The sequence below is a fragment of the Mauremys mutica genome, chromosome 2 (genome assembly GCF_020497125.1).
Source record: "Mauremys mutica isolate MM-2020 ecotype Southern chromosome 2, ASM2049712v1, whole genome shotgun sequence".
In the NCBI taxonomy this organism is placed as follows: Eukaryota; Metazoa; Chordata; order Testudines; family Geoemydidae; genus Mauremys; species Mauremys mutica.
The window spans coordinates 1,692,564-1,717,023 of NC_059073.1; the positions used below are offsets into that span (position 1 = coordinate 1,692,564).

General features: G+C 46.0%; 1 long non-coding RNA gene across 1 annotated transcript in view; it reads left to right on the forward strand.

Annotated features, from left to right (window-relative positions):
- LOC123362689 overlaps nt 1–24,460 on the forward strand; it is a 102,623-nt gene that overhangs the window by 67,759 nt on the left and 10,404 nt on the right. Inside the window, exon 2 of the long non-coding RNA XR_006576517.1 lies at nt 22,551–22,685. This is a non-coding gene — a long non-coding RNA (uncharacterized LOC123362689). The remainder of the gene's footprint in view (nt 1–22,550; nt 22,686–24,460) is intronic.

A 24,460-nucleotide genomic window follows, 5' to 3' on the forward strand; every position in this document is an offset into this window, starting at 1 on the left:
TCTTATAAGGTTGCATTCCTCATAGCTATCACCTCGGCTAGGAGGATATCACAGCTCAGAGCCCTGATGTCCAAGCCTCCCTTCACTGTCTTTCACAAGGACAAGGTCCAACTCAGGACACACCTGGCGTTCCTTTCTTAGGTGGTCTCCCAATTCCACTTGGGACAGGATATTTTTCTCCCTGTGTTCTATCCTAAGCCACATTCCTCCAGCATGGAGCATAGGCAGCATTCCCTGGACGTTCGCAGGGCCCTGGCATTCTATATTGAAAGAACCAAACCATTCAGGAAGCCAGTCCTACTCTTCATAGCTGTGGCCAACGGGATGAAGGGGCTCCCCATCTCATCACAGCATATCTCCTCATGGATCACGGCCTGCATCCGTGAATGCTACAATCAGGCTAAGGTGCCTGCCCCGCCGACTACAGCCCACTCCACAAGGGCACAGGCCTCTTCTGCAGCGTTCCTGGCTCAGGTCCCAACACAGGAAATATGCAGAGCTGCCACGTGGTCTTCAGTCCATACATTCACGTTGCACTATGCCATCACACATCAGGCCAGAGACGATTCAGCCTTTGGCCGCGCAGTGCTTCAAGCTGCAGTGAACTCCGACCCCACCGCATAAACTCAGGCTTGTGAGTCACCTGCTTGGAATGGACATGAACAATCACTCAAAGAAGAAAAAACAGTTACTTACCTTCTCGTAACTGAGGTGTGTTGTTCATGTCCATTCCAATACCCACCCTCCTGCCCCTCTGTTGGAGTGCTGGCAAGAAGGAACTGAGGGGGTGGAGGGTCGGCAGAGCCCTATATAGGGCACCTTGGAGGCACACTCCTGGGGGTGCCCAGGCCAACCCGACAGATACTGCTAAGGGAAAATCTTCCAGCTGGCATGCACACGGCGCGCACACACCTGCTTGGAATGGACATGAACAACACATCTCAAAGAACAACAGTTACAAGAAGGTGAGTAACTGGTTTTTTTCCTGGTTTTTCAATTCCCAATCAATTTCTCAACTTTGAATTAATTCATCCAAATGAAGAAAATATTTTTTCTGTGCCTGCAGATGAGGCTACTGCTGTCAAAAGCTTGGTTAGCTAGTGATTTCCAACAGTTCAGTAGTGTGACTTTCTGTAAAACATCAGCAAACGTATACTGCTTACATGGTTTGTCTCCAGCCCTGAAATGTATTATGGTTGGCATGTTTGATGGGTGATTATTAAATGCCATGTCATAGAAGCATCTTCTTCTACAGCAGTAAGGCATCTCCCGTGGTACTTTGGGTTGAGAATATTGGCAAGAAAATGAAGTGGCGTAAGTGCTTGATCAATCTGCTTCTTTACAGCCTGCAATTTAACTTTGTTGTTGGGTATTTCTTTCTTCAATGTCTCTTGAAATTCTTTCCTAATTTCAATGGCATCAGCAATACAGAAGTCATCTTCTTGTCTGTCCAAGGCTACGGAAATATGTTTGAGTATATTCAGCATATCTTCTTTAATTCTCTTTAGCTAGATGTTGACGACTTTGGCTGTGATAGTTCCATCTATTTTCACGGGTGCCAGGTTCATATCATTTTTGGTGGTGCCCAGAATGGGTCCAAGCAGAGCTGTTCTGTCCATAGGAAGGAACAGGACAACCACCCTGGGCCCCACACTTTGGGGGGGCCCTGTGCTTAAGGGGGACATGGGGCCTAGGGTGGCCTGGGGAGTTAGTGGGAGGCCTGGTGCTGGCAGCAGCAAGTGACCCGGCCCCAGCCCACCCTGCTCCACTGGCTCCCGGCATCGCTCATGGGAGGGAGCGGAAGCAGAAAAGAGGTGAGGAAATGGGTGGAGTGGAGGCAGGGTGGAAGCAGAGCAGGGGTGGGAAGAGACGGGGGTTTGGGGGAAGGGATGGAGTGGGGGTGGGGGCAGATCAGGGTGGCTGGGGCCAGGTCACTCACTGCTGCCAGCCCCAGGCCCCCCGCTAACTCCACAGGCCACCCTGGACCCTGCGTTCCCCTGAATCGCAGGGCCCCCTCAAAGCACAGGGCACAGGGTGGTTCCCCCGGTCCATCCTATGGATGGGACAGCTCTGAAAATATAAGCCCAAACATTGGTGGAGCCGGGCCCATGTTCCTGAATATTGGTGGAGCATGGGTACCATGGGCTCATATAACTCGCCACCTATGTCTATTTTGTCACAATTTTCTTCACAAATTATCATCAGAATAGGTCAGTTCTTAATGAATAGCACAAAACACTCAACCACTAAATTTCATTGTACGTCCTGGGGGAGAATTAGTTGGGATCCTCCTGCTCTCTTCAGTCAAGCTGAAGTAAAGTGATTGTTACAGAAGTATTTTGCCATTTCAGCAACATTTTCCTTTATTCCTGGAGCATCAGATGAACACTGTATCCATATGTTATAAGTTTCAAGTTCCCTTCCTTATGCTTCTCAATATTTCTTCTCATCTTTGCTACATTTGCAGCATTGTCTATGACAAAGCTATGCACTTGACACTTGAATTTTTGTTCACAGTTTGTCATAGCTTTTACTGCTACTTCTTTAAAGTATTCTGCTGTAAAGGCATTTCCTGATGTATCAGTTGTTTCTGTAAGATAGAGAGCCCCATTTTCTGTTGTCACACAAGCGCATACTCTGGGTCATTGTGTACATTGCACCAGCCATCAAGACTCAGATTAAAGAATTTCCCACCAATTTTTTTTTCACGCACTGTTCAATTTCCTTCTCACACACTGTATCCAATAGCCTTCCAGCAAAGAGTGTGGCCTGGTCATAATGACAGAACCACGTAAACGAAATGTTTGTTCTGAACAAGACAAAAAGGAGAATTCGTTGCATAAATGAACTGAGCAATCTTTTCATCTGCTGAGTTTTGCTGGCATTTGCTGGTCCTGATTATGAACTATCCATGGTTGATGAAGAAAGTTTATTTTTATACAGATAATTTACTGTACAGTGAGGTGGCAAAATTTGGAGATGATACAAAATTACTCAGGATAGTTAAGTCCAAAGAAGTCTGCGAAGAGTTACAAGGGGACCTCACAAAACTGGGTGACTGGGCAACAAAATGGCAGATGAAATTCAATGTTGATAAATGCAAAGTAATGCACACTGGAAAACATAATCCCAACTATACATATAAAATGATGAGTTCTAAATTAGCTGTTATCACTCAAGAAAGAGCTCTTGGAGTCTTTGTGGATAATTCTCTGAAAACATCCACTCAATGTGCAGTGGCAGTCTAAAAAGCTAACAGAATGTTGAGAATCATTAGGAAAGGGATAGATAATAAGACAGAAAATATTGTATTGTCTGTATATAAATCCATGGTACGCCCACATCTTGAATACTGCGTGCACATCTGGTGCATATCTCACAAAAGATATATTGGAATTGGAAAAGGGCAACAAAAATTATTAGGGGTATGGAACAGCTTCCATATCAGGAGAGATTAATAAGACTGGACTTTTCAGCTTTGAAAAGAGATGACTAAGGGGGAGATATGATAGAGGTCTATAAAATAATGACTGGTGTGGAGAAAGTAAATAAGGAAGTGTTATTTACTCCTTCCCATAACACAAGAACTAGGGGTCACCAAATGAAATTAATAAGCACCAGGCTTAAAATTAACAAAAGGTAGCATTTCTTCACACAGAGTACCGTCAACCTGTGGAACTCTTTGCCAGAGGATGTTATGAAACCAAGACTATAACAGGTTTCAAAAAAAGAACTAGATAAGTTCATGGAGGATAGGTCCATAAATGGCTATTAGCCAGAATGGGCAGGGATGGTATCCATAGCCTGTTTGCCAGAAGCTGGGAATGGGCAACAGGGGATGGATCACTGGATGATTACCTGTTCTGTTCATTCCCTCTGAAGCATTGGCCACTGTTGGAAGACAGGATCCCGGGATACTGGGATACTTTGGTCTGACCCTGTAAGGCCATTCTTATGTTCTTATGGACTGTCTGATGTATGCTGAGTGGCAGTACTGCTGGTGGTACCAGCAGATGACTCTGAAGTAGTAGAATTGTGATGATGGATGTTCATAACCCCTTATGTCTAAGCTAAACAGTGAAACTAAATGGTTTTTAAAAAGTCACTCTGACTCACTATTACTCAAAAAAAAAGAGTTTGTAAATGAAAGATTCCTCCTACTGCAGCTGTTTGTACTACTGATTAAATTATATCATTTATTCTAAGCACAATTTTATAGAAAAAATAATTAATAAATCATAAGGATTATCTAAATCTATTTCAACCTTGGCTCTAGCAACATACCAAACAGCTTGAAAAAAAATTAAATGTTAAAATTCATACATCCCTAATAAAACTTTACTATTAAACAGGAGATCTTCACCTAGGATGTTTGATTATATTGAGCAAGCAAAAAATCATTTCAGAAGTCCAGCAGTAACAGCAAAAATGTAATTGATAAATACTCTCACAACTAACTAAGATACCAATTATATTTTGAGCACAAACATTTTGAAATTCATTAATAAGTAAAAGCAGCAAAGAATCCTGTGGCACCTTATAGACTAACAGAAGTTTTGCAGCATGAGCTTTCGTGGGTGAATACCCACTTCTTCGGATGCAAGCAGTGGAAATTTCCAGGGACAGGTGTGTATATATAAGCAAGCAAGAAGCAAGCTAGAGATAACGAGGTTAGATCAATCAGGGAGGATGGGGCCCTGTTCCAGCAGCTGAGGTGTGAAAACCAAGGGAGGAGAAACTGGTTCTGTAATTGGCAAGCCATTCACAGTCTTTGTTTAGTCCTAAACTGATGGTGTTAAATTTGCAGATGAACTGGAGCTCAGCAGTTTCTCTTTGAAGTCTGGTCCTAAAGTTTTTTTGTTGTAGGATGGCCACCTTAAAATCTGCTATTGTGTGGCCAGGGAGGTTGAAGTGTTCTCCTACAGGTTTTTGTATATTGCCATTCCTAATGTCTGATTTGTGTCCATTTATCCTTTTCCTTAGAGACTGTCCAGTTTGGCCGATGTACATAGCAGAGGGGCATTGCTGGCATATGATGGCATATATTACATTGGTGGACGTGCAGGTGAATGAACCGGTGATGGTGTGGCTGATCTGGTTAGGTCCTGTGATGGTGTTGCTGGTGTAGATATGTGGGCAGAGTTGGCATCGAGGTTTGTTGCATGGGTTGGTTCCTGAACTAGAGTTACTATGGTGCGGTGTGCAGTTGTTGGTGAGAATATGCTTCAGGTTGGCAGGTTGTCTGTGGGCGAGGACTGGCCTGCCACCCAAGGCCTGTGAAAGTGTGGGATCATTGTCCAGGATGGGTTGTAGATCCCTGATGATGCGTTGGAGGGGTTTGAGCTGGGGACTGTATGTGATGGCCAGTGGAGTCCTGTTGGTTTCTTTCTTGGGTTTGTCTTGCAGAAGGAGGTTTCTGGGTACACATCTGGCTCTGTTGATCTGTTTCCTTATTTCCTCGTGTGGGTACTGTAGTCTTGAGAATGCTTGGTGGAGATTTTCTAGGTGTTGGTCTCTGTCTGCGGGGTTAGAGCAGATACGGTTGTACCTCAGTGCTTGGCTGTAGACAATGGATCTTGTGGTGTGCCCGGGATGGAAGCTGGAGGCATGAAGGTAGGCATAGCGGTCGGTAGGTTTTCGGTATAGGGTGGTGTTAATGTGACCACCACTTATTTGCACCGTGGTGTCTAGGAAGTGGACCTCCCGTGTAGATAGGTCCAGGCTGAGGTTGATGGAGGGGTGGAAGCTGTTGAAATCATGGTGGAATTTTTCCAGAGTCTCCTTCCCATGGGTCCAGATGATGAAGATGTCATCAATGTAGCGTAGGTAGAGAAGGGGCGTGAGTGGACAGGAGCTGAGGAAGCGTTGTTCCAGGTCGGCCATAAAAATATTGGCATATTGTGGGGCCATGCGGGTGCCCATAGCGGTGCCACTGATCTGGAGATATATATTGTCATTAAATTTGAAATAGTTGTGTGTGAGGATAAAGGCACAGAGCTCAGCAACCAGTTGTGCTGTGGCATCATCAGGGATACTGTTCCTGATAGCTTGTATTCCATCATTGTGTGGGATGTTTGTGTAGAGAGCCTCTACATCCATGGTGGCTAGGATGGTGTTTTCTGGAAGGTCACCAATGCATTGTAGTTTCCTTAGGAAATCAGTGGTGTCACGGAGATAGCTGGGAGTGCTGGTAACATAGGGTCTGAGTAGAGAGTCCACATATCCAGACAGTCCTTCAGTGAGAGTTCCAATGCCAGAGATGATGGGGCGTCCAGGATTTCCGGGTTTGTGGATCTTGGGTAGTAGATAGAATAACCCTGGTCGGGGTTCTAAGGGTACGTTGATTTGTTCCGGTGCTAGTGTAGGGAGTGTCCTGAGTAGATGGTGCAGTTTCTTAGTGTATTCCTCAGTGGGATCTGAGGGAAGTAGCCTGTAAAATTTGGTATTGGAGAGTTGTCTGGCGGCCTCCTTTTGGTAGTCAGACCTGTTCATGATGACAACAGCACCTCCTTTATCAGCCTCTTTGATTATAATGTCAGGATGGTTTCTGAGGCTGTGGATGGCATTGCGTTCTGCACGACTTAGGTTGTGAGGCAAGCGATGTTGTTTTTCCACAATTTCTGCCTGTGCACGTCGGCGGAAGCATTCAATGTATAGGTCCAGACTGTCATTTCGACCCTCAGGAGGAGTCCATGTGGAGTTCTTCTTCCTGTGCTGTTGGTGGGAGGGTAACTGTGTATCAGTGCGCTGTTCAGTGTTGTCCTGGAAGTATTCTTTGAGTCGGAGACGGCGAAAGTAGGCTTCCAGATTGCCGCAGAACTGTATCATGTTGGTGGGGGTGGCAGGGCAGAAAGAGAGTCCCCGAGATAGGACAGACTGTTCTTCTGGGCTGAGTGTGTGGCTGGATAGATTGACGATATTGCTGGGTGGGTTAGGGGTATCACGGTTGTGGCCCCATGTGGCAGGTAGGAGTTTAGACAGCTTACAGTCCTTTTTCCTTTTTAGAGAGGTGAAGTGGGTAATGTAGATCTCCTGTCTTATTTTAGTGAAGTCCGTTTGTATGGAAGTTTGGTTATTGATGAGAGTCTCTAGGTTGGAGAGCTCTTTTTTGATGTTTTCCTGTTTGCTGTATAGGATGCTGATCAGGTGGTTCCTCAGTTTCTTAGATAGAGTACGGCATAAACTCTCACTGTGGTCTGTGTAGTATGTAGATAGCAGTGGGTTTTTTACCTTTAGTCCATTAGGTATGATGTCCATCCGTTTACATTTGGAAAGGAAGATGATATCCGTCTGTATTTGTGCAAGTTTCTTCATGAGATTGATGGCTTTCCACTCCATACGGCTAAATGCAGTGCCTTGCATGGTGTCAAGTATCAGAGGGGTAGCCGTGTTAGTCTGGTTCTGTAGAAGCAGCAAAGAATCCTGTGGCACCTTATAGACTAACAGAAGTTTTGCAGCATGAGCTTTCGTGGGTGAATACCCACTTCTTCGGATGCAAGCAGTGGAAATTTCCAGGGACAGGTGTGTATATATAAGCAAGCAAGAAGCAAGCTAGAGATAACGAGGTTAGATCAATCAGGGAGGATGGGGCCCTGTTCCAGCAGCTGAGGTGTGAAAACCAAGGGAGGAGAAACTGGTTCTGTAATTGGCAAGCCATTCACAGTCTTTGTTTAGTCCTAAACTGATGGTGTTAAATTTGCAGATGAACTGGAGCTCAGCAGTTTCTCTTTGAAGTCTGGTCCTAAAGTTTTTTTGTTGTAGGATGGCCACCTTAAAATCTGCTATTGTGTGGCCAGGGAGGTTGAAGTGTTCTCCTACAGGTTTTTGTATATTGCCATTCCTAATGTCTGATTTGTGTCCATTTATCCTTTTCCTTAGAGACTGTCCAGTTTGGCCGATGTACATAGCAGAGGGGCATTGCTGGCATATGATGGCATATATTACATTGGTGGACGTGCAGGTGAATGAACCGGTGATGGTGTGGCTGATCTGGTTAGGTCCTGTGATGGTGTTGCTGGTGTAGATATGTGGGCAGAGTTGGCATCGAGGTTTGTTGCATGGGTTGGTTCCTGAACTAGAGTTACTATGGTGCGGTGTGCAGTTGTTGGTGAGAATATGCTTCAGGTTGGCAGGTTGTCTGTGGGCGAGGACTGGCCTGCCACCCAAGGCCTGTGAAAGTGTGGGATCATTGTCCAGGATGGGTTGTAGATCCCTGATGATGCGTTGGAGGGGTTTGAGCTGGGGACTGTATGTGATGGCCAGTGGAGTCCTGTTGGTTTCTTTCTTGGGTTTGTCTTGCAGAAGGAGGTTTCTGGGTACACATCTGGCTCTGTTGATCTGTTTCCTTATTTCCTCGTGTGGGTACTGTAGTCTTGAGAATGCTTGGTGGAGATTTTCTAGGTGTTGGTCTCTGTCTGCGGGGTTAGAGCAGATACGGTTGTACCTCAGTGCTTGGCTGTAGACAATGGATCTTGTGGTGTGCCCGGGATGGAAGCTGGAGGCATGAAGGTAGGCATAGCGGTCGGTAGGTTTTCGGTATAGGGTGGTGTTAATGTGACCACCACTTATTTGCACCGTGGTGTCTAGGAAGTGGACCTCCCGTGTAGATAGGTCCAGGCTGAGGTTGATGGAGGGGTGGAAGCTGTTGAAATCATGGTGGAATTTTTCCAGAGTCTCCTTCCCATGGGTCCAGATGATGAAGATGTCATCAATGTAGCGTAGGTAGAGAAGGGGCGTGAGTGGACAGGAGCTGAGGAAGCGTTGTTCCAGGTCGGCCATAAAAATATTGGCATATTGTGGGGCCATGCGGGTGCCCATAGCGGTGCCACTGATCTGGAGATATATATTGTCATTAAATTTGAAATAGTTGTGTGTGAGGATAAAGGCACAGAGCTCAGCAACCAGTTGTGCTGTGGCATCATCAGGGATACTGTTCCTGATAGCTTGTATTCCATCATTGTGTGGGATGTTTGTGTAGAGAGCCTCTACATCCATGGTGGCTAGGATGGTGTTTTCTGGAAGGTCACCAATGCATTGTAGTTTCCTTAGGAAATCAGTGGTGTCACGGAGATAGCTGGGAGTGCTGGTAACATAGTCTATAAGGTGCCACAGGATTCTTTGCTGCTTCTACAGAACCAGACTAACACGGCTACCCCTCTGATAATTAATAAGTAATCCACCCAAAACACAAATGTAGGACAATAATCTAAAACAATCTCCCCCCTGCTAAACCAGTTTCTGTGAGCAGGGACGAGTCTTTTGCCTAGAGCAGTGGTTCCCAAACTTGGTTCGCGGCTTGTTCAGGGTAAGCCTCTGGCGGGCCACAAGACGCTTTGTTTACCTGAGCGTCCGCAGCTATGGCCACTCACAGCTCCCAGTGGCTGCAGTCCGCCGTTCCTGGCCAATAGGAGCTGCGGGAAGCAACGTGGGCCTAGAGTGAACAGATTTCTAATGATTGGGTACTTAAGAGTCATCTCTCCTCTACTGCTGTTCTTTTGTCACCAGCCTTTTGAATTTTTAACACAACATGGAGGCAAACAGACCACAGGGAACTGAAAGCAACAGGCTACTCCTTCACAATGGAGTTTGCAGCCTGTGACAGGGTATACAAATCCTGCACCAGTAAAGAAGGGGTTAAGCAGCTGCTCTGGGCCCAGGCAACCCCACCACATGTGCAACTCATGCATGGCTTGGAGGAGGAGCTCAAAAGGAGAGCAGCCCATTCAGGGGGGCAGCAGACAGAAGGTGGAGGTGAAGTCACCTGCACTCTGAGCTCCTGCTGCCTGAGTCCTGGCTATTGGGACCATGCCAAACTCAAGGGGAAGAGATCTGTGAGTCTCAGAAGATCTGAGACTTTCTCTTTGATTCCAGGTACTTTATCTGTTGGGAAAGAGGGATCTGGTATGAAATAATCCAGTGAGGCAGCAGTAGAACACTTTGTTGGTGAAAGACTTAGCTGCTTACACAGGGCCCTGGATCATAGCCCAGAGGAGAGGGTGCGGCCTGGGTTCCCCAGCTAGCCTGGAGGGGTTGCTGAAGGCAGAAGCTGACCATGATATGGGGAGTCTAGGGGCGGTCGAGATCCCAAGGCCTCATTTAAGGGGGGAGACCCAGAGCCCCCTTGTGACGGTCTGTACTATTATCTTCACCAGTTTTACAAGACTATTATATGTTTTGTACAAATTATACTTTGTGATGTATCATGCAAATTGTCATAATCTGCTGAATATCATTATCGTTATGGAATATGTGTAGCAACACTATATGTGAAGTTACAAGATTCTACTGTATGACTGTTACTGAAATGTGCTGTAATTCTGGGTAACACCCACAATCCAGTTTTTCAGAGACAGACATATTGGCCCCAGCCATGTGTTAAAGGACTATCACTTGTTTAAGTAGCCATTTTCCAGCTGAGGGAAGATATGAATAAGAAATTTACATTTCATCACAGGGCCAGTTCAACTCTCACATGCACAAGCTGGGGTTAATCCTCAAAGTGGAGAGAGGTATATAAGAATGAGACACATTCACTTCTCTCTCTCCTCCCATCTCCACTCACAGCAGCTACAACCCTCAAAAGACAAAAAAAAGCATCATTGACATGGGGGATGGGTGGTTCTAATTGGAAGGCTCTCCTGCTAGTACAGACTGCAGTATGCTTATGGTGAGACAAACCTTTTTCCTTTTAAATTCACTTAGTTTGTTAAGTATTAACTTGCATTTTACTTTATTTTCTTTTATAACCAATCCTGACTGTTATGCATCATCTCTTGTAATCACTTAAAATCTATCATTCTGTAGTTAACAAACTTACCTTATTGTTTTATCTTAAGCAGTGTATTTGGATAAAAGTGTGCGGGGAAACTCCATTTTGGATAGCAAGGCTTGTGCATTATCATTTTTCTTTGACGAAATGACGGACTTCCTATGAGTTTGTACTGTTCAGAAGTACTGTACTGTGCAGTACAAGATGCACATTTCTGCTGGGACAAGGCTGGGACTAGGAATTTGCGGGTGTTACCCTGTATGTAATTCATGAGTGACTGGTCAGAGTGCTCATGTGTTTAGCTGGGAGTGAATTTGCATGCTGAAGGCTGTGTGAGCAGGCCAGGAGTGGATGTTCTGACAGCATAGCAGTGTAAAAGGCAGCCCCAGATTAGAGAATTAAGGGGACACAGCTGTTCAACAGTCTAGATTGTACCCTGGGGAATGTCACATTTCTCACCTAAGCCAGGGGCCAATCCCCTTGCTGGACTCTTTATATATGCTGAAAGGAGTGGGGATAAAACACATGACCTTGGAGGGGTGCTTAGTATCAGAAGGGGACCCACTGCAGGGCCAGAGTGGCTGTCAGGAAAGAAAAGATCTGCTACACCCTGCCTGACCACTCTGCAGTGAGCGACCCCCTTCACACAGCTTGCCACAGACCCATCTAGTTCATAATCTCACACAGTTATTAACTGTCTAGACATAGTCCCAATTCATTGCAAAAGAACAAGCTGCTCAACCTCCAGAAGTATTATCCTACTCCCAGGCCTTCCCTTACATAATATTTCAGAACATGTTTTTTACTGTTGAGAGCTTTACATAGAGACATATATCGGGGTAAGATTTCCCCTCCTCCATCATACCAAGAATGGCCACATTTTTCTCTTTCTGGATTGACAGATCACTGCATTGATATTTAGTTATATTGCAGCAGTGCCTAGTTGCCCCAGTCAATATCAGAGCCCCACTGTTTTAGGTTCTGTACAAACATATTAAAACACAATCTCTTTCCCAAAAAGCTTTCAGCTTAAATAGAAAGGATTTACTAAGGGAGTAGTAGTATCTCCATTTTACAGATGAGGAACTGAGTCACAGAGAGATTAAATGCTGGGAGCAAAGTCACACAGAAATTTTATCAGAGAGCCAGGAACTGAACCCAAGTTCCCTGAGTATCAGTTCAGTGGTTTAATCACAGGATCGTCCTCTTCCTCTGACCAGTTTTGATTTATTGCCCAAGCAGGACAGGGTGCAGAAAGTAAAGAAAATGTACCAAGAGTGAAAAGCTGGTTATGTCTGAATAAGGATTTCAGTTTTGTGGTCTAAACTGTTGTTAGTAACAGAGGCAGAACATTTGGTTGTATTTGTAGAATAAGGTTTTGAGCCTCATATTCTCACTGGACTAAATTGACTTCCATTTTGATAGGTTTTTTTTTCCCATTAGGTTAATGTTGAAGTTGTATTTTATGTAGTGTAGTATATGTAGTATAGTGTACCGTATGTAGTGTATGTACATTCACAGCAATGGAGCTGCCTGGGGTATCCTACATGATAGAGACACATATCAACTGACAGAGTTATTAGATATAGCGTAGTCACTCAGAAAGCTTGACAAAAGCATGTCAGCCCTGGTACCTGAATCTCAAGAACAATCACTTTGAAAGGATTCATGCACTTTGGCATTGAGCTACAAGAGACCATGCTTGATGCTGCTGACTCTTTAGGTGCAATGTCATTATCACCTGATGACTTCTGATCTCTCACAGCCCATACACGGTATATGTTGACTTGGTTGAAGATTTCCATCCAAGTTCTCTGACTCTTCTGTGGGTGTTTTTTTATCACGCATGGTGTTTTTGGCTCAATTCAGGGAGGTGCAAGTCTTTTCTTTCTTCTTCCTTGTGATCAGCCAGTATCTCTCTATCAGGTGAGGCAGACTGTAGTATGCAGCCTATAGTATGCAGCAGGTGCTAAGGGTGCAAGTAAACCCACCCAAAACAACATATAGCAGAGATGAGTGAGGTTAGGTAGGAAGAATGAAATGATCCAGAGCAGTCTAACGTGCCTTTGTCCAGTTTTTCTCTCTGGCTCTCACCCACAGCGCTGCTAAAAAGAAATTATCCAAGTGACAGCAAGAGCCAGAAGAATACGACCGCACACGCTGCACACTGCTCCACTGGTCTTTCAGCAATTCTGTTAAATATCAGCATTGTTTTATTTCCTTTGGCAAAAAGCCATTTAAGAAAACAAGCCAAAGCCACTCAAATAGCACAGCAGCTGGCTCTCTGTAGGTCAGCACAAACAGCAGGAGCAATCTGGGCTTTGACAGCTCCCTCACAATCCCTGGCTTGTTTCTCTTTCCCGTGGAGATGGCAGTTTTGTCTCCAGTGTTTGGGTCTCATGTCCTCAAGTGTCTAACTCCTCCCCGTTGCTTCTCCTCCCTCTAGTTAGAGACATTATCCTGATTTCTCCCTTCGCAACATAGGCTTTGTAACTCTCAGGAGATATATTTGCCCAGTTACCGCTGTGGAACCTGAGTCCAAGTTCCTCCACAGCGCTTAAAGTCCCTCATTTGGGGACTCTGCTGGACACACAGCAGCCATGCAGGGGTGGCTTTGTGCCCTGTGTGATGCGGAAAGGGTCTCACTGCACAGGCCAACATGGAGGACAGTGATGGGGGTCTGGGGAAGGATCCATATTTACACAGATTCTGTGGCCCACACACTATGCCACTGCTGCACACCAGCTCCAATTGCTACTCCAGCACATAGACAGCCACATACTCCACCCCTGAATTTGGGAGGATTTCATGAGGGATAGATTTCATCTTCCCCACTGCTTCTCCTGCAGTTTAAATCTTCCTTCTTATGCTCAGCGACTTACATTGTTATACAGACTGATATGGAAAGGGGAACAATTCATTCCCTGTAAGCACAAGGTTAATAATGCCCCACCCCACCCTGCGGCATGGTAGGAGCAGCAGAATCACTGTTGTTACCAAAATATCACTCTTTGCTTAGGTTTGCCAGGAATCTGTTTTCGACTGGAACATCAGGTCGAAAAGGGACCTTGGCAGCTCCGGTCAGCACAGCTGACCAGGCCGCAAAAAGTCTGACTGGATGCAGCGGCCAGCTCCGCACAACTCCCGGAAGCAGCCAGCCTGTCCCTTTGGCTCCTAGGCACAGGAACAACCAGGGGTCTCTGCACACTCTCCCTGGCCGCAGGCACCGCTCCTGTAGCTCCCACTGGCCACAGTTCCCAGCCAATGGGAGCTGCAGAGCTGGCGCTCACGGCAGCGCCTGCAACATGGACAGGGGCAGCGTGTGGAGCCCCCTGTACCTAGGAGCCAAAGGGACATGCTGGCTGCTTCCAGGATCCTCCTGAGGTAAGCACACCCCGAACCTCTTCCTGTGCCCCAATCCCCTGTCCCAGCCCTGAGCCCCACCCCGCACCCAACTCCCTCCCAGAGCCCTCACCCTGCACCCCCTCCCGCACTCCAGATCCCCTGCCCAGCCCTGAGCCCGCTCCCACACCCAAACTGCCTCCTGGAGCCCACACCCTGCACCCCCTCCTGTACTCCAAATCCCCTGCCCAGCTCTGAGCATGCTCCTACACCCAAAGTCCCTCCTGGAGCCCGCACCCCCTCCCATACCCCAGCCCCCTGCCCCAGTCCTGAGTCTCCTCCCACACTCTGAACCCCTTGGCCCCACCCCCCAGCCCAGAGCCCCCTCCTGCTCCCCAAACCTCTCATCCCCAGCACCACTCCAGAGCCTGCACTCCCAGCCAGAGCCTTCACCCCCACACCTGAACCCCCTATGCCAGCCTGGAACCCTCTCCTGCACCCTGAACATCTCATTTCTGCCCCCTCCCCGGAGCCCACGCCCCCAGCCAAAGCCCTCACCCCCTCCCGCACCCCACCCCCTGCCGCAGCCGGCGGTGAATATGAGCGAGTGAGCAAGGGTGAGGGAGAGCAAGCAACTGAGGGAGGGGGGATGGAGTGAGTGAAGGCAGGGTGGGGCGGGGCCTCAGGGAAGGGGCAGGGAAGGAGGTGGGACAAAGGTGTTCCGTTTTCTGCGATCAGAAAGTTAGCAACCCTATCTCGGTTCCTTAGTGTGTAATTGCTACACTAAGGCTATTCCTCCATTGCAGGCAGGGGTGAGGAGTGCTGCTCATGTAGATGTACCTGCACTAGCTTTAATCTGACTAGCATGCTAAAACTAGCAGCAAGGACATGGTGGTGCAGGCTGCAGCGCATGCTAGCAATGTAAGTATGTACCCTGGGGGCTGGGCCTCCTTGCTGTTATTTTTTAAAGCTAGCCCAGGTTTGTCAAACAAGCTGCAAATTTACATGAGTTTTGCAGGATTGCAAAATAGGTTGCAGGATAGGGGTAGTCTAAGATGAGGACAAGGGAATCAATCAAGAGCTAGCTGCATAAACTCCTCAAAACAGACCACTCTGAGCAAGCCATACCAATAAGATAGGATGGTGTGCTTTGCAGGCAGTCTGCCTTTGGCCTCGTGTCTCTACAGGTATGTCTACACTACAAAAAAAGATCTGTTCTTAACCCAGGTTACCTAACATGCCAAAACTGCATTGAAGACACAGCAACTTTGCTTTTAACTCAGGTTAGCAGCTCAAGTTAACACCTATATGGGAGGCTGGGGTTGAATTTGCACTGCTAATCCAAGTTAAACTCAGTGTCTTTACTGCTATTTTAATATGGGTTAGCTAACCTGAGTTAAGATCACACTTTTTCTTTGTATTTAATCCATTAATTAATTTATTTATTTGCTGTATAGACATACTTTACAAGACACCCAAGACCTACCAGAACACATAATCTTCTGACTGATTATGATGTTTACTCTCTGACTTCTTTTGCAGGAAAATATGTGTAAGACTCCTTTGGGAGCTGTCTCTGGACAGAATGCATTTACTGCAATACTCGTTATTTTCAAATAAAAATACCATTTACAGCAGAACGCCTATTTTAGAAACGAACGAGGGATTGAGAAGCTCATAAAATCAAAAGTCTCAGAATGACGATAGATATGGTGCATAAGCGGAAGTATGGAGGCCTGCAAGGCTTTCTTCTTGTTCTTCAAATCACTGCAAAGTGATTTCCAGTGCACTGAAGGCATCAGAATGTGACAGGATGTTGATTTGTTCTCCATCAACATCACTTTTGGTATGTGATCTCTCTCCTCTCTTCCCCGCATCCCCTGGGCAGGAAATTGGTTTGTACAACTGGCCATTTGTAAGACTGGTGTTCAGAAAATCAAAGCTGTACTGTATCTCTATTCGTGGTATAATAATTAGAGGGGCTTCACTGTCAGACACCTGGATTTGGTCACTGACTTGCTGTATGATCCCGGGAAAATCACTTAGGCCGCATTTCAGCATTGACTTTAAACACTTCATTGACTTCTGAGTAGTCTCATTGCAGTCAGTGGACTGCCCCTGAGCTTAAAGTTAAGCAGGTGCTTAAGTGTTTCGCTGAATGCGAGCCTTAACCTCTCCATGTTTTAGTTTTCTCGTTTGTAAAATGGGAACAATGATATTTCTGAATCTTTTCAAGGAGTGAGGAGATCCTCAGATGAAAAAGTGCTACGTTAGCATATTTTTATAATAAACAGGCCTCGCAAATTCCAGCAAGTAGGATGGTAATGGATAACCAGAGCTGTACAATTATGGCAGATCTATCACCGGGGTTAACACCACCAGCCCACGTATCCAAACACAGAGTTTGAAGTCATTTGAAATGTCTCGGCCTCTTGTTTTTAATCTCTTTACAATATAGTTTATTCTTTGAATACTGTCAGCGCTCTGGGATGTGCATCCTCCCATAATCCAATTTCTCGGGTGGTTGAAGGTTTGTATCCCAGTGTACCAATACAGCACAACACAGCAGTGCCTTACTGCTCAGTCATGCCATTTGGACCTCCTGATGCTACGTACTGAGAACCTGTGGGAAACCCAGCGGCTATCAGTGTGGTGCTCAGAATGGTTCCAGAGGCAAGGAACTGATCGTTCTGGAATGACAAGCATATGCTCTTCTGGCACATGGCTGCTGGGACTCTATAGTTGAAGCTTGCTATGTTGGTTCTGTAGCCCTCTATCTCTGATAACAGCTGCTCAAGATTAAGGAAATAACATTAAATGTCTGGCTGGCACTTTTTACTCAACCCTCTTATATGTAGGTATAATTGCACATATGGCGTCTATCACAGGATTCCACAATGCTGGGAATTATGCGCTGCAATAATTTGCTTTTAGACAATTGTACAGGAAGGACCAGAATGTTAGAGAGATAAATTTGGATAGATCCTACATCAGAGGCTTCTGGCAACACCAGCCAATGTGCTATTCCTAGAGAATTATTTTAAGTGTAAATATTTTTGAGCTATAAGACCCATGGAAGAGACTTTGTTCTCTGCTAATTATAATTTAAGTCAATGTGCCCGATTCTGATCTCAGACAGGCTTTGCAGCAATGAAACTTCATTGATGTAAGTGCATTTACTCCTGATTTACACCAGTTACTTCTTATTTGCACCAGTCTTACAGAGCTCAGAATCTCTTCCAGTTCTTTTATCACTTGGAGTTTGAATTGGTGTGAGTGAATGGTTGTAAACTAATCAAAATGCTCTGTTGTGTGTTTATATATATTTGAGGTGAATTTTTTTTTGAACTGTCACTCAAGACACTGCTATTCCTGCCATCAGATGAACAATGCAAGTGAGATCAGAATTAAGCCCCAGTTTTTTTAGGCACAGTCATAATGAAATTATCCATTGCCTGCCTAGCACACAAATACTATAGCTGTCCCCATCTGGTGGTCTGATGTGCTCGCCCCATCTCAAAAAAGATATATCGGAGTTGGAAAAGGTTCAGAAAAGGGCAACAAAAATGATTAGGGGTATGGAATGGCTGCCGTATGAGGAGAGATTAATAAGACTGGGGCTTTTCAGCTTGGAAAAGAGATGACTAAAGGGGGAGATGATAGAGGTCTATAAAATCATGCCTGGTGTGGAGAAAGTGAATAAGGAAGTGTTATTTACTCCTTCTCATAACACAAGAACTAGGGATCACCAAATGAAATTAATAGGCAGCAGATTTAAAACAAACAAAAGGAAATATTTTTTCACACAACACACAGTCAACCTGTGGAACTCTTTGCCAGAGGATGTTGTGAAGGCCAAGAATATAACAGGGTTCAAAAAAGAACTAGATAAGCTCATGGAGGATAGGTCCATCAATGGCTATTAGCCAAGATGGGCAGGAGTGGTGTCCCTAGCCTCTGTTTGCCAGAAGCTGAGAATGGGCGACAGGGGATGGATCACTTTATGATTACCTGTTCTGTACATTCTCTCTGGGGCACCTGGCATTGGTGACTGTCGGAAGACAGGATAGACCTAGATGGATCTTTAGTCTGACCCAGTATGGCCTTTCGTTATGTTCCCATCAATGTATCTGTGTGCCTTATCCACACAACACTCGTATGAAGCAGGAAAGTATTATCCCCATTTCACAGATGAGGAACTGAGGTATGAAGTTTATCAAGGTACTTTTGAATCATATCACATCTAAAAGTTAAAGATAACTTTAGATCTTTTCAAAATTCTTTTAAAAGCCACATATCAAGAGAAAGAACATAATTGCTGTTAATGGGTCAGATGAATACTGGATATACAAACCATAACTTTTTATCAGTGTCAGTTACAGCACACACAGGTCCATCTGTGCACCATTAGAACGGTAGCTCTCAACCTTTCCAGACTACTGTACCCCTTGCAGGAATCTGATTTGTCTTGTATACCACAAGTTTCACCTCACTTAAAATCTACTTGCTTACAAAATCAGACATAAAAATACAAAATTGTCACAGCACACTATTGCTGAAGAATTGCTTGCTTTCTAATTTTACCATATAATTATAAAATAAATCAATTAGAATATAAATATTGTACTTATATTTCAGTGCATAATATCGAGAGCAGTATGAACAAGTCATTGTCTGTATGAAATTTTAGCTTGTACTGGCTGTGCTAGTGCTTTTTTTGTAGACTGTTGTAAAACTAGGCAAACATCTAGATGAGTTGATGTCCCCGCTGGAAAACCTCTGCATACCCCTTGGGGTACGCGTACTGGTAGTTGAGAACCACTGCATTAGAAGACTCCCCACTCCCACCCAAGCTGGAATTGCCTGTGAAATTGACCACAACAGGGTTTGCAGTTGGGTTACCGAGCTTTTTGCTGTACTTGGGGAGCCCCATGGCAAAATTATTCCACATCAAAGAGAATTGTTTAGATTTCAAACAGCTACTTGACTTCAAATACTGACTATGTGCCATGTATAAGCAACTCTCAGTGAAGTTTCTTGGTCTCTTTTTTGAATTCCTAGTTAAAAACACAGAGTCCAGGTAATCTTGAATGTACCTGAAAAAAAGATAACAGTGATCTTATAGATGTCATTAGGGTACTAAACAGATGCCCTCTAGAGAGCTTCCCCTCCACTGTCTGAAGACTACACTGAACTCGCTTTGGAGCCTGTAAATGCAATAGGCCAGATACTCAGCTAGTGTCAATCAGCATTACTCCATTGAAGTCAATGAAGCACCCTATGGTTACAAGACCAAGTCTGAGGATCTGGCCAATGTCTTAATTAGGTCAAGGGATCAATGCTGAGTCCTGTCAAGCACTCCCAGGGGCTGTTTGTACAGAGGTGTCCTAACTTTTGCAGGATTAGGAAGAGACTGGAAGTAAGAATCCAAGTCTCATCTCCTCTCACAGTACATGGGAGAACACGGCCATAGAGGAGAAATTCAGGAGTGGATTGACAGGTCAGATGACAGGTTCATGCTTGTTCACAAGCCTTGATGATTTTATCATACAGCATAAAGGAATCATTTCCATACAAGAGAATGGCTGGCTGTTTTGGACATGGCCCCAACCTTTCCACATACCCGGTGTGAAACTTAGGGTACATCCATACTTACGGCTGGGTCGACGGGTAGCGTTCGACTTCTCGGAGTTCGAACTATCGCGTCTAATCTAGACGCGATAGTTCGAACTCCGAACGCGCTCCCGTCGACTCTGGAACTCCACCACCGCAAACGGCGGTGGCGGAGTCGACGGGGGAGCCGCGGACTTCGATCCTGCGGCGTCTGGACAGGTAAGAAGTTCGAACTAAGGTAGTTCGACTTCAGCTACGCTATTCGCGTAGCTGAAGTCGTGTACCTTAGTTCGACCCCCCACCCTAGTGTAGACCAGGCCTTAATCAGAAGTGCCTAATAGCAGGTGTCCAGGGCCACAGATTGCTATTTAGGAGGCAGATTCTGGATGGGATGTAGGGGCCTACGCACTTCTGATCATCTTTAGGTGCCTAAATACCTTTAAAAAACGGGCTGTGGATGACTAAGTGCACACTTGAGAACTCAGGGACAGATTCCAAGCTGGAATAAGTCACCATTGCTCCACTGGACCCACCAGAGCCCATTTTCAGTGGATCTGACCCTCTGTGTGGAACTGGGTAACCTGATTTGCAGCTGGTGTCTAAGTTTGACAGTTGAGCTCACTGTGTTGAACTTCACCAGGGTTAACTCAAGTAACAGCATGTACTTTCCATCTTCACACTGAAATGTTCTCAAACTCCAGGGCCAAATGATTTTATGATACCGGAAACTCATCCCAGTCTCATCACTGGTGGTAATAGGGGTAGCAGTCATCCCTCTAGTCTCAGATATTGCCAGTCAATAACCCACTATTAACAGTTGGAGGCAATGATCTAGGCCTTCTGATTTTTCACTTCTGAATACAGCTAATTAGTCATGATAATTAGCAGAATTATAGCTCTCTATTCCCCATTTGGGCGTATAATAGTCATAATCTTATCACTGCCTACTTTACACTGTATCCCCACATCCTCGGAAACAGAAACCAACACCTCGATTAGAAATGAAAACCCAGGAGATCTCCAAAGGCAGAACAAAATAGTAATTTAGCGAGGCAGTTTTAACACAATTGCTGCGTCTGGATTATAAATTGGTTAGAATGTTAAATAGGACGGGCTTGGAAGACGTGGGCCCACTCCTGAAAATACTCGGGGTAGTAAGCACTCCGCTGGGTGTATTTTCAGGATCAGACCCATAGACAGCATCCTGCCATCATTAAAGTCAAGGGCAAAACTCCCCGTGACATCAGTGGCACTGGAATCGGGCCCTTTCAGAGATGAGAAAGTACCATTAAATCTCTAAGCACAGCCAGAACGATATTTTGTTTTGATGGATTTTGACTGCTGAGATGTAGGGTTGCCAACTTTCTAATCACACAAAACCGAACACCCTTGCCCTGCCCCCTGTCCTGCCCCTCCCCCGAGGCCCTGTCCCTGCCCACCCCTTCTGAGGCCCTGCACCCTGCTCACTCCATCCCCCCTCCCTCCGTCAGTCGCTCTCCCCCACCCTCACTTTCACCAGGCTGGGGCCGGAGTGTGGGAAGGGGTGAGGGATCCAGCTGGGGGTGAGGGCTCTGGGGTGGGGCCAGGGAGGAGGGGTTGTGGTGCAGGAGGTGGCTTAGGACTGGGGCAGGGGGTTGGGGTGTGGGCTCTGGGAGGGAGTTAGGGTGTAAGAGGGAGTTCTGACCTGGGGCAGGGGGTTGGGGTGCTGGAGGGAGTTTGGGGTGTGGGCTCCGGCCAGGTGGCACTTACCTCAGGTAGTTCCCGGTCCATGGCACAGCAGGGCTAAGGCAGGCTCCCTGCCTGCCCTGGCTCCACGCTGCTCCCGGAAGCATCTGGCTGTGCGGAGCCAAGTGGACAAGCCAGGGGGCTCTGCACACTGCTCGCGCCCGCAGGCACCACCCCCGCAGCTGCCATTCACTATGGTGCCCAGCCAATGGGAGCTGCGGAGACAGCGCTTGGGGCAGGGGCAACGCGTGGAGCCCCCTGATCGCCCCTATGCCTAGTGGCCCCAGGGACATGCCAGATGCTCCCGAGAGCCAAGCGGTGCCAGTGCAGGCAAGGAGCCTGCCTTAGTCCTGCTGTGCCGCTGACCGGACTTTTAACGGCTCAGCACCGCTGACCAGAGCCACCGGGGTCCCTTTTCGACCGGGTGTTCCGGTCGAAAACTGGATACCTGGCAACCCTACTGAGGTGCGTTCCATACTATGAAGGCTTTGATTTCAAAGACTATTTTCCCCTATGTTATTTAGCACCACTGTAGGGTGAAGATGCATTAGCCCCATAATGCAGACACAACATAGACTAGCTCACTTTAAAACAGCATGAAGGTCCTGGAGTCCATTTCACAGGTAATCCACATTTCCAACAGTGTTTTGTTCTTTATAGCATCCCTCTCCCCCCAACAAATTGGCATATAGTTTCCCCCCCCCCCCCCCCCCAACATGAGATTCAGGCACAATCCACCATTGATGACAAAATATTAGTGTTAGTTGGGTTTTGCTTTTCCCAACCCTGCTGGGTATTCCTCCACCAGCCCAAATGTTTCTTTGCTATTATGCACTGCGGGGGGTGAAGTGAACTTTTCAGTGTCTGAATTTTTACAAGTTCCACCGGGGCCTCATAGAAAACTTAACATTATTTTAGAAGCAATTTATCATGCTTCATAAATGTGCTGTATTTCTTTTCCCTCTCTGTTTACCAAAAAGTAAGGAAGTGTCTATTATCAACAGGATTGCTGATTCTTTGTAGCTTGTTTGCTTCTGCCTCTGATGCTTCCCCGGATGGCATGCTATATCTCTCTCTGCTTGTGACATCATTGTTTCCACAGCGACCAGTGCTGATGTTACAGAGGATTATTATAAATGCAGATGCAAAATGAGGGGCAGGAGAAATTAAGAAATAAAAGAGGGCCAAATCCTGAAGGCCTGACTCAAGCAAAGCTCATACTGAGGTCCATGTGCAAGTAAGGATTGAGTGATAACTTGGGTTCAGAGCACACCTCCCCTGTGGGACCTTCTGTACATAAATGTTGCCTGTCCCAGATTGGACAGACAGCCTGTGCTGTATGGTCCTCCCACCCCTTTCTTGGACCACTATAGAAGACTCTCTGCAGGGTGGAGATCAACTTCAGGGCAAGGTTTGAGGGGGTCTGGGTTGGAAAGGTCGGTGTTCAAGTGAGAGCTGTACACACCACCTCCCTACTAACCCCACAGAGAAGATCTGGGTAATTAATACAATCCTCACCAGGGAGCCCCTGCTTGCAACCATAACCAGTGGAAGCTCCATTACTGGGAGTTACTCCATTGGTGCAGAGTAAATGGGCCAGTATGGCGGCTCATGTGGATCTGCAGGAAACCAATTCGGTCTGAGAGGAGGCCCCCTTAACTCAGCCCATGGGTGGGAGGGCAGGCAGGGCATGCGGGAACTCCTGTGAGATTTATATGGAAGGTTATCCCCTCCCCTGATCTCTCTGCCCTCCAGTATTTCTTGGCAATAGGGGTGAAGGGTAGGGAGTGTGACTTACCCTGAGTAGGGCGGCAGGATTTGGCCAGTGCTTCTAGGGAATTCGGCTGTGCTCAGGCTGAATAGAAATGTGAACCACACAAAGTTTAATAATGCGGTTCATGTTCCCCAAAGAGTCCGTTAAGGAAAACTCACACACTGCAAAGCATGTAAGCTTTAAATAATAATAGGTATTCCTCAGATAGGCACCTCCTAAAAACCAGTCACTCACCCACAAACTGCAATCAAATGGCAGCTGAAGCTACAAAATGAGTTACATTATTTAGCACCAACCATTCCATATAATTATGGAAGCACAATTACTTAAACATGTTTGTGATGTAAACAACTGTGCAAATTGCATTTCTAACTGCTATGACTGTACCCACAGCATAATTAGAAGTAGTAATTTATTACCCAGTGTAATAATTAGAAGTAATTAACTACTATAAGTAATTAGAAATAGTAATTCATTACTTAAAGTAATGAGCTGCTTTTCCTATGTGTGTTGTGTGTGAATATTTAATAGCTGATCGTTACTTCAAAAAGGCAACCGTAATTTATTCAGGACTTCCAAAGCTGTCTTGCAAATGTACTGCATCCCTCTCATGGAGGGGAGAGATTTGTCATAGCACTGAACATAGCAATTTCCATACTGAATCTCGCAGAATGGTGTTTGTTCAGGAGCCAGGAATTCTCCTCTTGCAGTTGGTTTTCCCTTGTAGGCTCGAGGAGTGGTTCGGCAGCCCCCACTGGATGGATGGTGACAATGAAGCTATCCCACGTGTTAGCGCTGAATTGTCGATTTTAGCTACGGCCCTGAATTGGGTGTGAAGCAACAAGGGGAGTGTGATGGAACAGAAGCTGCTGTGTATTAATCTGTGGATACCTATACATAAAAATGGTCTGAATATTGAAAGTGACCTGGTCAGTGAGCTAAGCATCCCAGTGGTAGGATATGATTAGAGGAAATTCTAACTTACAAGGGGCTCTGGGAAGGGCAAATAGAAAGCAGCACAGTGGATCTAGTTAAGGACACTGCAGCACACACTTGAAAGACAAAGGGAAAAGCTGTTTCCTTGAAGGATCCTGGCTCCAATAAGTTGCAAGACTTGTTTTGCCCCAGCAAGGAGCTTGAAGATCCAAAGGACACTACATAGTTATGAAGCCTTTCTCAAGGGAAGAAGTCGGGGGGGGTGTCACTTTTTCAGCAGCTATCTAGGGAAGACAGGCTGG